Raw genomic sequence first — 15,757 nt, forward strand, 5'->3', positions numbered from 1 at the left:
AAGTTTGGGACCCGGTATTTCCTTTTAGTTTAATTGAAGAGGAAAAGAGAAGTTACCATTTCAGTTCATTAGAGATCTGGTTTCAATTCAGTTTAGTTGGAATTATATCTTGGTTTGATTTATCAGTTGAAATTGCATCTCGAATTGAAAAATCGAGTTGAAGAATCCTTCGGATTGATCATCTTCATCACCAGATTAAGCTATTTATAGTATTTGAATCATTCATCAAAAACTTAATCGACTTTTCAAGTATTTGATTTTCTTTTTGTATTGATTTTTGATTTGTTTGATGAACTTTCGAGTTCCTTTTGATGAACTTTATGTTAATATGGTTTTTTATGTTTTTGTTGATGTTCTTATGAAAGCTACGATCTATTGAAATGAAACCTTTTTATTGTTATGATTTCATATTGTTTTTTCAATTTTTTGTTGTTGTTGATATTCACATCTAATGAAACCTTTTTTAGTTTCATACTTTGTCCTGTAAAATATGAAATCTGTTTTCGTGGTTATATGTCACAAAGAGGATACATTATTGTTTCGTATTGGTCTACAAGAATTTGTTGTTGATTTGAAGGCTAGTATATGTTCAAGTTGGTGTGAATTCTCTCCTCTTTCTATGAAAAATTAAAAATTCTCAGGATGGGTCCGTGGACAGCATGACAATATGGGCATGCCACCATGACCGGTCATGGTCGTCCCTTTAGCTTGCAAAAGCCGGTCCCACCTCCTTTGATGATTTTTGACCTAATTAATCATCCAAAGTCCATAATTGGTTCAAACTCTTTTCTGCAACTGGGAAGATGATCCATTCACCATCAGATGGTCCCATGACAACCAAGGGCCGGATCCACACCTCTTTTGGTCGGTCCCTCTTCTCTCCATAATTAGGTTTTACTACCTATTGCTCAGTCAACCATCATTTTAATAATGATTAAACAACAATTAATCATCCTTTCATCAACTGCTCTGCAAAGGACTTTGGTGAATGCTCATTCGAGCATCTGGACACTACATGGTCGGTCCACATCACCTCATATAGCTGGTCCGTCTCTCACCCATTGGTTGATCTCAGTTGATCATCCATTGATCAAAATTAGAGTTTTGAACCTAATGCTCTGTCTAGCATAATTTTGAACAGGTTCAAACACCAATAATTTTTATGTTGATCCAGTAATCGACGTTTTAATTAGTAATTTAATATTTGGTCGGATACCAATATTTTATTAACACCAACATTCGAGAATTTCATACTGATCCAGCTATCATTATTTTGTTGGTTCATCAACCAACATGTATCAGTGAAAGCAACTAGCCCGAGTTGTCTCCAAATCTAGAAGCAACTTGTTCAAGTTGTCTGCAAATATGGAGGAAACTATCACAAGTTGTCTCCAACAAAAAATTATATAGGGACAAACTGAAGCCAACTATCCCAAGTTGTCTCCAAATCTAGAGGAAACTTGTTCAAGTTGTCTCCAAAAATGAAAGCAGCTAGCACAAGTTGTCTCCAAATATAGAGGAAACTTGGTCAGGTTATCTCCAAATATGGAAGCAACTAACACAAGTTGTCTCCAAAGTCTTACCCAAACGAATGAACTTGGTGTGTGTCGAACACACATCTTTGACATGGTGTCAGTCGTGCCACCATTGGATCACGGATTCGTCAATGAAAATAACATATCAAAATCACATCCAATAGACATACTACATCTAGTGATGTATAACTATCGAAACCTAAGTCTTCCCGCTGATGGTTATTTTCAATGATGTTGTAGTAAAAGATTCGTTGAGACTTGTGAAGGAAGATTTTTTTAGACTTAATTTTTATAAATAAAAATAACAAACTCAATTAAAAAGGTGTTGAGGAAGTGGAGAGACCGTGGCTCAAGATTCCACCAAATTTCCGCACTCATGTGGTTCAGATATCAATTCTAAACAATAATGGCTCGTATGATGAAGTTTCATTGACTCTAATTTATTGCCTAAGGTAGAATTTCGAAAGTAATGAATGTAAAACTAAAGCATGAGACATCAAAACATCTAAGTTAAGCATGACCCATCAATTGTAATCACAACCATTCAATGAAACTCATAAATCAATTGAATAACAGTGCAAATAGTCGTAAAAAGAATTAATAGAATTACCATATTTGTGAAACTTGGCTTCCTCCGTCGCCCCAGAGGATGGGTTTAGCTCTTCATCATGGAAACACACTCAGAATAAGATTTCATTGCTCAAAAATGGTTTACAAATGATGAAAAGAAGACAAATTGAATAAACCAGGAAACTGTAACACTTTTATGGTGTTGCAAGCCCACTGTTACAGAGATTGACACAAAGAAACCATCGTTGTTATTGTAGCTCTACGACCCTCTCTTAGTGTCGTTATCACTGCTGATAAACGACTGTTGTGGATAGTCTGTTCTTCGTGTTCTTCAGAAAATGCAGCAGCAACAATGCTGATTCTGCAACTTGATTTTCACGCCTCTGTAATGTTTTATATTCCCCCCAAAACTCTCTCTATCCTCACTGACATCCTATCAGCCTTTATATATACCACAACAACAACAAATCTCGCTCATTAACTCCCAATAATATTCCTTTACTCGGTAATAAAGAAAATATTTTCTTTCTCATATGCAGCTGTGAATGACGTGCAAGATATCCTTGTTCATCTTATTCACGCTTATTCAGCAAGCCAACTCTATCCAAACACGTGAGCACACGTCAAAATTCGCTGTAATGCCGTGATTATCTCTCTCCGAGAATAAACTCCCCTGTTTTGTCGTGTGTCCAAATACAGTTTGATTCTATCAATCCCAAAGCTTACGCGTCCCCTGTCTAGTCATCAAGGATCGATGCTAATCCATTTCAAGCCAAAACTCTCGCCAAATACCTCCAAAAATCTTCACAGCTTAATTGCATGAAAAATCCGAGTTTTTCCTCACTCCCTGTTTTGCTTCCAAGTGATTATCCAGCCCAAATGGATCAACAATAACGACCCTACCACGCCTGTTTAGATCAATGAAAACTACCCAAACGATTTCAGCCGTTGAGTCTTACTCAAACACATCCAAAATTCGAACCAAAATCTGTCTGTGAGTTTGCATGAAATTTCCCACCAAATTATGTTTAAACGTGGAAGAAGAAGGGGGTGCCCCTATCCAGAGTAGGGGTGCCCTTAGCATGTGGGTGCTGAGAATGAAATTGGGCTATACATAGCCCAGGGTGCCCCTTAGACAAATTTGGGCTCCGTATAGCAAATGTCCTCCCGGAGTGCTCCGAGAAACTTTTCGAGCCGAATTTTCCAACAATATTTATTTCCAAAAAAATGCCTACAAACACACAAAAACACCATAATAAGTACGAAATCGAGTACTAACAATAGGGAACAATGAGGACAAATTAGACACATAAATGTGTCTATCAAATACCCCCAAACTTATTATTTGCTAGTCCTCGAGCAAATCTAATCTAGAAAAATAAAACCGAGTTAATCTCGGGAGGGTTTACCAGAGGTGTACCTGGTAGGCATTTAAAGGAGTAAGAAAATAAGACAAAGGATAAGAAGGCCTACATGTTAAACTGCAAGTGCACAGTTGTCATTGTAGTGTGTATGTGCAAGAACAGGTCATCTCCACAGGGACTTGGGGTGTTTAGTTGAAGTTTCACTATGCTGATAATTGATGCAAAACTAAATGCAAGGTCACAAGGTTGCAGTGACAGTGAAACAGAGATGGTAAAACAACAAGGAACCAAGGCTATGAGCCAAGGGCAGGGAAGGCAGTGCACTGATTTCAGTGCACAACAAGATGTGAAGTGCAAAAACAGTGAAGGAAATAACTGATCAGGAAGCAATGTGAGAAGTTACTAAGGCAATTGAATCCACCCTTGTGACCTAGCCAAACAATGCAATTCTAGGTTGACATTAGGATCTTAAGCATACAAAAGGAATGGAAAGAGAATTAGCTTGCTATGAGCACTAATTTCTCCCATTGCTCAATCAAAACAATGCATCCTAAGCATACAAATGGAATGGAAAGAGAATTAGCTTGCTATGAGCACTAATTTCTCCCATTGCTCAATCAAAACAATGCATCCTAAGGCTCTAACCTAGCATTCCACTACCTAACAGTGCACTAAAGCATCATCTGAGCCTCAGCAATGCAACTTAGCTCATGCTAATCTTGTAAACAATAATAAATATCATACAAGGCAGTTCAAACAACACACATATGGTGAGCAAATACAAAAACATGATAAACATATGAACCAACAGTGTAAACATAAAACAAATGAGAAACTGGCTAGTCCAGTTCTCTACAAGAGTGAAGCTGGCTAACCCAGCATAAGCCTTTACATCACACCAGTCCCTTCTATTTATACCCACAGACCCAATTTGGGTTTTCCCCCAAATTACAAAATTAGGGTTCTTTCCCAAAAATCCTCAAAATCAAACAGTACATAATTAGGGTTTCTCACCTAATTCATTTAATTCAACCATACCCCTATCATCTCTGTTCTTCTCCATGCTTTTTTTCAATTGAAAATTGGGGACAATTTCCCAAATACCTAATTTGGCAGAGAAATTAGGGTTTCGGATTTTACCTTCTTTGATGCGATTTCTCTTCAATCCACACTGACCCATCCTTCCTCTTGTTCTCCTACTCCATTCCCATGTGTCAGTTTGTCTCTAGCTTCACCTAATTTCTCTTCCATGTCCATCAATTCTTTTTCCCTAATTTTCAAAACCCTAGACTAGGGGAAATCAGTGAATAGGAAATGATGGGCACGTTAGAGGGATTTGTGAGTGATGATGATGATGTTTGTTGGCAGTTGGTGGAAGTGGTGGTTGTGGCAGGGTGATGGTGGTGGGAGTTGGCAGGAGCAGAGCTCGACTGCTCGAAGGAGGAAGATGAGAATTTGGGTAAGGTGCGTTTGGCTGAAGGGTATAGGTGTTCGATACTTGGGTGTTGGGCGGTTGTAGCAAATTGGAAACAGCGAGGATGAGCCGTGGGATGTGGAGATGATGGATCAATCTAACGGCTAAAAGTGAAGAGGCTGGCAGAGACCGTTGGATGCAGATATACAACGAAACTAACGGTGCCGGATGGAGTTAGGTGTTGTAGTGTTAAGCGGAAGTATCGAGGTTTGATGCGCAGGAAAAGAAGCGACCGTAGGATCTAAATGTGATCTAATCTGAAGGCTTGGAATTTAGGCACTATGGTGTTTTTCAGGAGCTTCAGATTTTGATGCGCGATGAAGGAGCGACCATCGGATGATGAGATGGATCCAATCCGACGGCTGAAGATGGAGGCGGTTTTGGTTATAGAAAATGGGTTTGGGTAAGGGTTTAGGGCCTTGGGTATGCCAAGCCCATATCTTCTTTAAGAACAATTCTTCCTTCTTGAGCCCATTCCTAGCTTTTTGGACGTGCGCTCCATTCTTTGCGGCTTCCTTGCGTAATTCCTCCCGGCTTTTCACTACTTTTCTGCTCTATTCCGCTCCGCAAGTTATCCAGACTTTATTTATTACCTAAAAATGCAAAATTAAGTAAGAAAAATATTTATTCTTGAAAACAATGAAAATACAGAATATGGGATAAAATGTAGAATTAATGCACAAAAGATGAGTTAAAATGCCAACAAAAAGGGATAAATATATACAATATTTGGCACTCATCAAATACCCCCAAACCTGAATTTTACTTGTCCTCAAGTAAAACAAAACTAAGGAAATCCTAACTATACCACTGTCGCTGGTCTCTCGAATGCATTTAGCGTATGCACTAAGCCTTTTAAACCACTAAGTGTCCCTAGTGGACGAGTTGAAGTCTCGTGAAGGTTTGCTTAGAACGTACCTACAAAGTTCTAGGTCAAAATATAAGCTCAGATTCCATCAAATGTGACATGTGCAAAACAGTTTAAGCTCACAGCAAAATGGAGATGTCAATCTAGCTATCAAAGGCACAATCCTAGCACTGATAACAAAAAAAGACATGTGATAAGAGTGTAAAGTGTATCTACACATGTGTAAAGAAAGATCTGAAGTTATGACTACTAATCACCAAGAGATAGTTTCTCAGGCTAAGAACCAAGGTCGAAATCTAGCTAGCTGTCCGGACTTTACGAGAATTGTGAATGAGTTGGAGGTATTTCACAATTACTCGCGTTGTACATCAATGGCATACACCCTCCTTGCTTATTACAATGAAACAACAAAATGACAATTTACATGACTCTTATTTACATTGACTATTCTCTTTTTATTTTTGGAACAAGAGATGATGGAATTGATAAATACTTGATTTTTTTGTATTTTTCTGATTTTTTTCTCTTTTTTTTTTTTTTTTTTCTGAATAATACATCGTTTTTTTTTTTTTTTTTTTTTTTTGGAAACACTTTTGATACATTACAAAAGGAAACAAAAGATTACATGACACTTTGCAAGAGGTAGCCCTTTTTGATGCACCCAGTTAAATTCGATGGTTGTCTTTCTTAATGTAACCTCCACCTTCTATCCCAACCAACCAAAGAACAAGCTAGTCAAGTTTCGTTCAGTATTCTAAAGTGATTGGCAATCGTAACTTCCTATCAAACACCTTGAAGATCGAGGCCATACATGTATTGGTAGATCGTGCGCGTGCAAATTTCTTATCACTATGTGAATTGTGCTAGAATCAGGGTGCCTAAATATCTAGACTAAGACTCCAATAAAATACATATTTGCACAAGAGTCAACATTTCAAGGTAAATGAGCTCCATTTTTTTTTTTTTTTTTTAATTTTAATTTTTAATTATTTTTTTTTTTCAAAAGAAGAAGGAGTTCGATTTCAATTATAGCATATTATCGTGGTATCTACTCTATACCCCCAAACCTAAACTAAACATTGTCCTCAATGTTTCAAAATATGGAAAGAATTATAAAACAATATGAAGAGGAACATGCTGAGTAGAGTAAAAGGAGAGAGAATACCCGATTGTACGGCGAAAGCTCGATTAAAACTCCGTTATTCAAGGCAAAAATCCAACATATTTCAGCCGAGATCATATTGGATTAGCAAAATATATACAAAAGGAACAAAAGGGTTTTAAGAAATTGTATCTACTGGATTATATACAAAAAATTCACCATACACCAAAAGTCTAAAGAGTTGAGGATCAACCCAAAAGAAAAAGTGTAGAGACATAGAAAGTTTCAAAACACTAAAATTGGACTTAAATGGGAGTGAGAGTGAAAAACCGAATGAATCACCCCTAAACCAAAATTTTTCAACAGGTTTACTTTTAAGCACAAAATCTTTTAATTTTAGGGGTTCAGGATTCAAAAGGTCTAACTCATAATGGACTGTTTTCGGGATGGGCAAAGAAATGCATTCCAATTGTGGCTCTTTAAAAGTGTTATATTTTGAAGCAAAATAGTCCAAGAGGACTTGGGAGGCACACAGTTCCAATCCTAGATTGGGAATCTTCAGAAAAGTTGGTTTAAAATTTTTGTTACAAACCAAATCTAGGTTGGGTGGAAGGCCATCAGATTGTGACTTAGGTAGAAGAATAGGCATATCATTATCAATCAAATCAAAATCTCCTAACTCATCTACACATGTCACATCATGCTCACAATCATCAATCAAATTGGCAAGATCACAATCAGAATCCTCAACATCATCAACAGATTTATTCTCGTGTATCGGCACATCAGGGGAAACATCACATGGAATACTAGAAGAAATATCATGCATTAAGGTCGGGGCAGAGAAGCCTAATGTATTTGAACCCAAAGGTTCCATAACATTTTCAGTATAGACATGTTCTTCTAACATAACATCATAATCATCATCATCATCATGATAGGGATTTTGCAATCTAGGATAATTTTCAATCCTAAGGTCGGAGCTATTACAAGAATAAAACTCTAATTCATGGGGGTGACTCATATCATGTGGTGTTGTTCCTGTTTCCCTAACGGATTCCCATTGATGGGTTTTCTCTGCAATCTCGGCTAAAAAATTCCATGCATCATCCACAGATTTATCAATAAACTCACCATTACACATAGACTCAACCATGGTTCGAGATTTAAAGTCTAGTCCCTCATAGAGGATGACGACAAGTCTCCACTTCTCAAATCCATGGTGCGGACATTCGCTCAACAAATCATTAAAACGTTCAAAATAGTGAAAAACAGTTTCCTCATCCAATTGGACAAAACAATTGATACTTTGACGAATAGCGATGGTCCTATGATGTGGAAAGAATTTTTTGAAAAATAGATCTGTGAGTTGGTCCCAAGTGTTGATTGATTGTGGTCTCAAACCGTAAAACCATGTTTTGGCCCTTTCCTTTAAAGAAAATGTAAACAAACGCAATTTCAGAGAGTCTTCGGACATATGATCAGGTTGCATAGTCCGACAAATTTGTTCAAACTCTCTTACATGAGTATAGGGGTTCTCAGAATCGAACCCTCGAAATATAGGAAGTATTTGTATCATGCTTGCATTTATTTTAAAAGGGTTATTGGTTTGAGGTAATACAATACATGATAATGGAATTTTTATTGTCGGATACATGTATTCATGGAGAGCACGAGGTTGGCCCATTTTGAAATGACACAAAGCCCACTATTTGGTTTTAATGGGTTTTCAAAATTTGGTTTTTTATGGGAAAATTTTGGTTTTGATGGGATATATTTGAAAAAGAAAATTTGGTTTAAAAATGGGAGCAAAGTAGAAATTTGGTTTTAAAATTGGGAGCAAAAGAAAATTTTGGTTTTTTTTTTTTTTTTTTTTTTTTTTTTTTTTTTTTTTTTGAGCTTAGCCTAGCATAAATTATCACACCCCACAAAAGAAAATAAAAACAACAATAAATAATTACAAGCCCATAAAAGAAAGAAAAAGAAGAAAAAGAAAAATTATTACAAGCCCAAATAAAAATAAAGAAAAATTATTACAAGCCCACAAATTAAAAATGGAAGCCCACAGGTTGGGTTCTCTTAATGGGTTTAGGCTTACCTTTGAAGCACAGCCCAGCTGCTCAGTTTGGTTGCAAAAGCCCAGTTGGGCTTTGGATCATCCTAAGCTTTTGTCTTTGTTCAGGCCCAGTTGGACTTGGCTCAACTTGTTAAGCTTGGCAGCAACTTCAGCAGGCCCAGTTGGGCTTGATGGCTCAATTTAGCACCAGGCAGCAGGGGTTGCAGCAGATTTGGCCTGGCACCAGCAGGAGGTAGCAGCAGCTTGCCTTTGCACAGCAGCAACAGCTGAGGCACAGCAGCAGGACCAGGAGCAGCAGCAGGAGAAGCAGCTCAGCAGCAACAGCAGCACCACAAGTTCAGCAGCACCACAAGCAGTAGCTGAACAGGGGCAATGTTGCAGGCTTGGCAGCAGCAGCTCTATTTGGGCTTCACAGCAGCACAACAGCACCAGAGGTTTGTTCTCAGCCTCACAGCAAGGTCACAGTACATGGTCACTCAACAAAAATGTCAAGGACAGCAAAGAAAGGCAGTGAACAAGAACTGTAATGCAAGATTGACTGCAAGAATGTAAAGATGACTAATATGCAAATATGATATGCAATCAGGACAGCAAGATGCAATGAGTATGCAATGCAAAGATGAATATGCAGTAATGAATGCAAGTTATGATGAGATAAATGCTTACACTAAATGATTATACTAAATGCAAGATATGCAAGTGAATAGCAGCAAAAGAAAGCAAGGAAAAACAGCAACCACACAATGCCAAGTCCCCGGCAACGGCGCCAAAAACTTGGTAGGCATTTAAAGGAGTAAGAAAATAAGACAAAGGATAAGAAGGCCTACATGTTAAACTGCAAGTGCACAGTTGTCATTGTAGTGTGTATGTGCAAGAACAGGTCATCTCCACAGGGACTTGGGGTGTTTAGTTGAAGTTTCACTATGCTGATAATTGATGCAAAACTAAATGCAAGGTCACAAGGTTGCAGTGACAGTGAAACAGAGATGGTAAAACAACAAGGAACCAAGGCTATGAGCCAAGGGCAGGGAAGGCAGTGCACTGATTTCAGTGCACAACAAGATGTGAAGTGCAAAAACAGTGAAGGAAATAACTGATCAGGAAGCAATGTGAGAAGTTACTAAGGCAATTGAATCCACCCTTGTGACCTAGCCAAACAATGCAATTCTAGGTTGACATTAGGATCTTAAGCATACAAAAGGAATGGAAAGAGAATTAGCTTGCTATGAGCACTAATTTCTCCCATTGCTCAATCAAAACAATGCATCCTAAGCATACAAATGGAATGGAAAGAGAATTAGCTTGCTATGAGCACTAATTTCTCCCATTGCTCAATCAAAACAATGCATCCTAAGGCTCTAACCTAGCATTCCACTACCTAACAGTGCACTAAAGCATCATCTGAGCCTCAGCAATGCAACTTAGCTCATGCTAATCTTGTAAACAATAATAAATATCATACAAGGCAGTTCAAACAACACACATATAGTGAGAAAATACAAAAACATGATAAACATATGAACCAACAGTGTAAACATAAAACAAATGAGAAACTGGCTAGTCCAGTTCTCTACAAGAGTGAAGCTGGCTAACCCAGCATAAGCCTTTACATCACACCAGTCCCTTCTATTTATACCCACAGACCCAATTTGGGTTTTCCCCCAAATTACAAAATTAGGGTTCTTTCCCAAAAATCCCCAAAATCAAACAGTACATAATTAGGGTTTCTCACCTAATTCATTTAATTCAACCATACCCCTATCATCTCTGTTCTTCTCCATGCTTTTTTCAATTGAAAATTGGGGACAATTTCCCAAATACCTAATTTGGCAGAGAAATTAGGGTTTCAGATTTTACCTTCTTTGATGCGATTTCTCTTCAATCCACACTGACCCATCCTTCCTCTTGTTCTCCTACTCCATTCCCATGTGTCAGTTTGTCTCTAGCTTCACCTAATTTCTCTTCCATGTCCATCAATTCTTTTTCCCTAATTTTCAAAACCCTAGACTAGGGGAAATCAGTGAATAGGAAATGATGGGCACGTTAGAGGGATTTGTGAGTGATGATGATGATGTTTGTTGGCAGTTGGTGGAAGTGGTGGTTGTGGCAGGGTGATGGTGGTGGATTTGGCAGGAGCAGAGCTCGACTGCTCGAAGGAGGAAGATGAGAATTTGGGTAAGGTGCGTTTGGCTGAAGGGTATAGGTGTTCGATACTTGGGTGTTGGGCGGTTGTAGCAAATTGGATGAACAGCGAGGATGAGCCGTGGGATGTGGAGATGATGGATCAATCTAACGGCTAAAAGTGAAGAGGCTGGCAGAGACCGTTGGATGCAGATATACAACGAAACTAACGGTGCCGGATGGAGTTAGGTGTTGTAGTGTTAAGCGGAAGTATCGAGGTTTGATGCGCAGGAAAAGAAGCGACCGTAGGATCTAAATGTGATCTAATCTGAAGGCTTGGAATTTAGGCACTATGGTGTTTTTCAGGAGCTTCAGATTTTGATGCGCGATGAAGGAGCGACCATCGGATGATGAGATGGATCCAATCCGACGGCTGAAGATGGAGGCGGTTTTGGTTATAGAAAATGGGTTTGGGTAAGGGTTTAGGGCCTTGGATATGCCAAGCCCATATCTTCTTTAAGAACAATTCTTCCTTCTTGAGCCCATTCCTAGCTTTTTGGACGTGCGCTCCATTCTTTGCGGCTTCCTTGCGTAATTCCTCCCGGCTTTTCACTACTTTTCTGCTCTATTCCGCTCCGCAAGTTATCCAGACTTTATTTATTACCTAAAAATGCAAAATTAAGTAAGAAAAATATTTATTCTTTAAAACAATGAAAATACAGAATATGGGATAAAATGTAGAATTAATGCACAAAAGATGAGTTAAAATGCCAACAAAAAGGGATAAATATATACAATATTTGGCACTCATCAGTACCCACAAAACCTTTACTTCTAATTGGTCACAAGTATCCAAAGTGCTATGAGGACATACATATTCTCAACCTATCTCCAACTCTAAATCTGACTGAATAAAAAGGGGAGACACATCCGCAACACTGCTAGATAAAGAGATATCCTCTACACAGCTAGATAAACATTGTAAGATGCGTCCGCTGCTTTACAGCTGGATAAGATTAGGAGAGAGATAAAGATGAGAGGGACATCTGCTACACAGCTGGACTAATTACGTGTGATGAGTTAAACCAGTGTTAGAAAGATCTTATGCCAGATTGAAAGCGGACTAACAAAGCAAGCAAATGTATCTTTCTTCGACTCTCTCATAGTGCTTAGTAGAAACAACGTCTTCTTAGGTCTTCAACTTTTGATGATAAACTGTCGAACCTCATAGAACCTTGACAATTTAACTCTTCTCTTCGATTTCTTGCTTGACTTAAAAATTTATACTTCCTTATGGCCTTATTGAAAAACGAACATAATGATGACTTTTTTTTTCATTTTTTTTTCTTTTTTTTTTGACACAAAAATTACAAGACAAAAATTTACATGGCCATGAGAGAAGGACTTGGATCTTCGCAACTTGTGATGTCTTGGTATCATGAATTCCAACATCATGAATTCCAACAACTTATATCATTTGCTCTTATAACTTCTTGTAATTAAGTCTTCAACTTTGATTTTTGAATTATTCTTTTCTATTGTTGCTTCTAAACCTTAAACGTCTTCAACTTTCTTCATAGATTTTGATGTCGCTCCGCTTGTTGATGATGATAAGTTTCGACTGAGAGAGAGTCGTAATCCAGTAACTAACGCTACACTGTGAGGTTGCTTTGTCTTTCTGGAATTTCATGGCCTACTTGCCTTTCCATCATGGATGGTTAGGTCCATCACGATTACCCTCTAAAAGGAACAAGTTCTCTCCTGAATTTCAAAGATCTCAATGTCTTTTTCTCTAATGTCTCAAAAGATTGTTTCTCTAGCATTCCAATTTCTATCTTTTCGGCGAGAAACAATATGTAAACTTAGCTAACCGGATACTATGTGACACTAGAAGTTTCTCCCTTACCCCCAAACTGAAATCTAACATTTTCCTCAATGTTCTAAAGATGAAATTAAAAGCACGAACAAGGAGAAACTGTTACCACTTGATGGAAAGAGATAAGGAAGGATATTACCGTTTCGCATGAGCGCGGGAGCCTCCCAGTAAATGCTAAATTTAAAGTCTCTAGCTAGACATCAAGTACCTCAAAAAGGATTGCCACCTCCCAAGGTTGTATACCAATAGTCGAAACAATTGTGGGTCCACAAGACCAAATAGAGCTAACACAAATATGAGACAACAACACTGGTTCATAAAAATGAAAAGAAGGAGCACATCCTCTTCTAAGCTTTCTGTCAAGACAACTGGGTTTATCTGGGTAGCATAATTGAGCTTCTTATGTGTATCTTGATAAATAGATTCATCCGAAAAACGGGTATCTAATACCTGAGTTACCTCCTGGACAATATCAGGTGGATCGGGTTGCGGAGTCTGAATAGACTCAAGTGATATCTCAGATGCACAAAGCTCGAGTTCCAAGTTAGGGACTCTAATTAGGGATACGTGACAATCATAAGAACCATCACTACCCCCAAACTTAGGGTTTTCACTACTCACAGACAAGCCTCTAACTATTGCTTGAATTTCCGGATCTTCAGAGTCCTTAAAATACTCAAGAGATTCTTCCAATTCTCCACCCCCAATCTTATGGTTATCATTACTCTCAGAAAGACCTAACACTATTGCCTGAATTTTAGGGTCCGTAGAGTCTTTAAAATACTCAAGGGCTTCTTCTAAAGATTGATCACACATCTGGTCTAAGAGAATGGTTTCCTCAAATTCATCTAAAGAATCTCCCAATAGAGTATCATGTCAATTATACTGAACTAAATCCTGAACTAAACTGCTAATCATATTCACTTCTTCTAATTCGTCATTCTCAGAAGGTTGTCTAGTAACATTAAAGACATTTAGTTCAGTGGTCATATTACCAAAGGATATGTTCATAAGTCCGGTTCTACAGTTGATGACAGCGTTAGCTGTGGATAAAAATGGGCGACCTAAAATCACTGGGATTTGAGCACTTGGGTCATGAACTGGATGGGTGTCTAAAACAACAAAATCCACTGGATAAATAAACTTATCAAGCTAAAACATCCTCTATGACACCACAAGGGACTTTAACAGACCTATCAGCTAATTGTAGTGTCATTTTGGTCGGTTTCAACTTACCAAGACCTAGCTGGGTGTATACATGATACGGGAGTAAGTTAACACTAGATCCTAAATCAAGTAATGCCTTATCGACAGTGTGGTTACCAATTGCACAAGATATGGTAGGGCATACAGGGTCCTTATACTTAGGGAGTGTTTGGTTTAGAAGAATTGAACTTACTTGACCAGCTAAAAAGGCTTTCTTATGAACATTAAGCTTACGCTTTCTTGTACAAAGATCTTTAAGGAACTTTGCATAAGCAGGCATCTGCCTAATTGCTTCTAATAAAGGAATGTTCATGTTCACCTGCTTAAATATTTCCATTATCTTGTTGAAAGTTGACTCCTTCTTTGTTGGGGTTAACAACTGAGGATATGGGGCTCTAGGCACAAACATAGTCCTATCAGGAATTTCTTGGGACTCCTTAGAAATTGTTTCAGTTTCCTCAGTTATGGGTTCCTCTTGGGAAGTAGAGGGTGGAACTACAGTATGTTCACTAGGCATGGCCACCTTATTGTCTACTGTTTTACCGCTCCTGAGGGTTTTTATCGAGTTCACATGGTTTGATGATTCCTCACCAACTAAATATATTTGATGGACCCCCCTAGGATTGGCTTGAGTTTGACTAGGAAACTTACCTTCTTCTCTATCACTTAAATACTTAGCTATTTGGCCGACTTGAAGTTCTAATTTAACAAGAGTCTAGGAATTATCCTTATGGTTCTGCATGGTTTCTTGTTGAAAGCTAAGGTGGTTAGCTGATAACATATCATGGTTCTTTACTAACATAGTAAGAGCTTCTTCTAAGGTAGAGATCTTTTTCTCAGAAGTGTTTTGAAACTGGGTTTGACCTGAAGGGTTCTGAGTATAACCAAAACCCGGGGGAGGCTGAGCATTACTAGGCTGACCTTGATTCTGGCCCTTGGACCAAGAAAAATTAGGATGGTTTCTCTAACCAGGGTTGTAGGTCTCTGAGTATGGGTCAAACTTCTGACGGTTCTCGAACCTAGCATTGTTATAGACATCATGGGCTTTCTCTTCACTAACATGACCTTCCCAAAATGAGTTATTGGGTTCTACTCCACAACTAGAGACTTGAGAGGCTTTAATCCTATCATCAGTTTCAACAAGAGACCTATGTTTAGGCTGATTCAATTCCAAAGCTTCTAACCTTCTAGACAAAGCAGCAAACTTAGCATCTGACCCGAAGCTTGTATCTACCACATTGGTGCTACTTCTATTTACCAAGAGTATTTTAGGGGGTTCAACACAAGACTCCCATTGTTGGGATTTTTCAGAAATAGCTCCTAAGAAGGTAAAAGCATCATCAGCATTTTTATTAGTGAACTCACCAGCGGACATAGACTCGACCATGGCTTTGGTAGAATAGTCTAAACCATTATAAATAATCTCTACAAGTTTCATCTTATCAAATCCATGGTGAGGACACTAGGATAGGAGATCATTGAATATCTCTAAAAACCTATAGAGAGACTCTCCCTCTTGTTGCACACTAGCACTAATTTTTTGCCTAACAACTGCAGTTTTATG

This window comes from Papaver somniferum, chromosome 7 (assembly GCF_003573695.1).
Source record: "Papaver somniferum cultivar HN1 chromosome 7, ASM357369v1, whole genome shotgun sequence".
In the NCBI taxonomy this organism is placed as follows: Eukaryota; Viridiplantae; Streptophyta; class Magnoliopsida; order Ranunculales; family Papaveraceae; genus Papaver; species Papaver somniferum.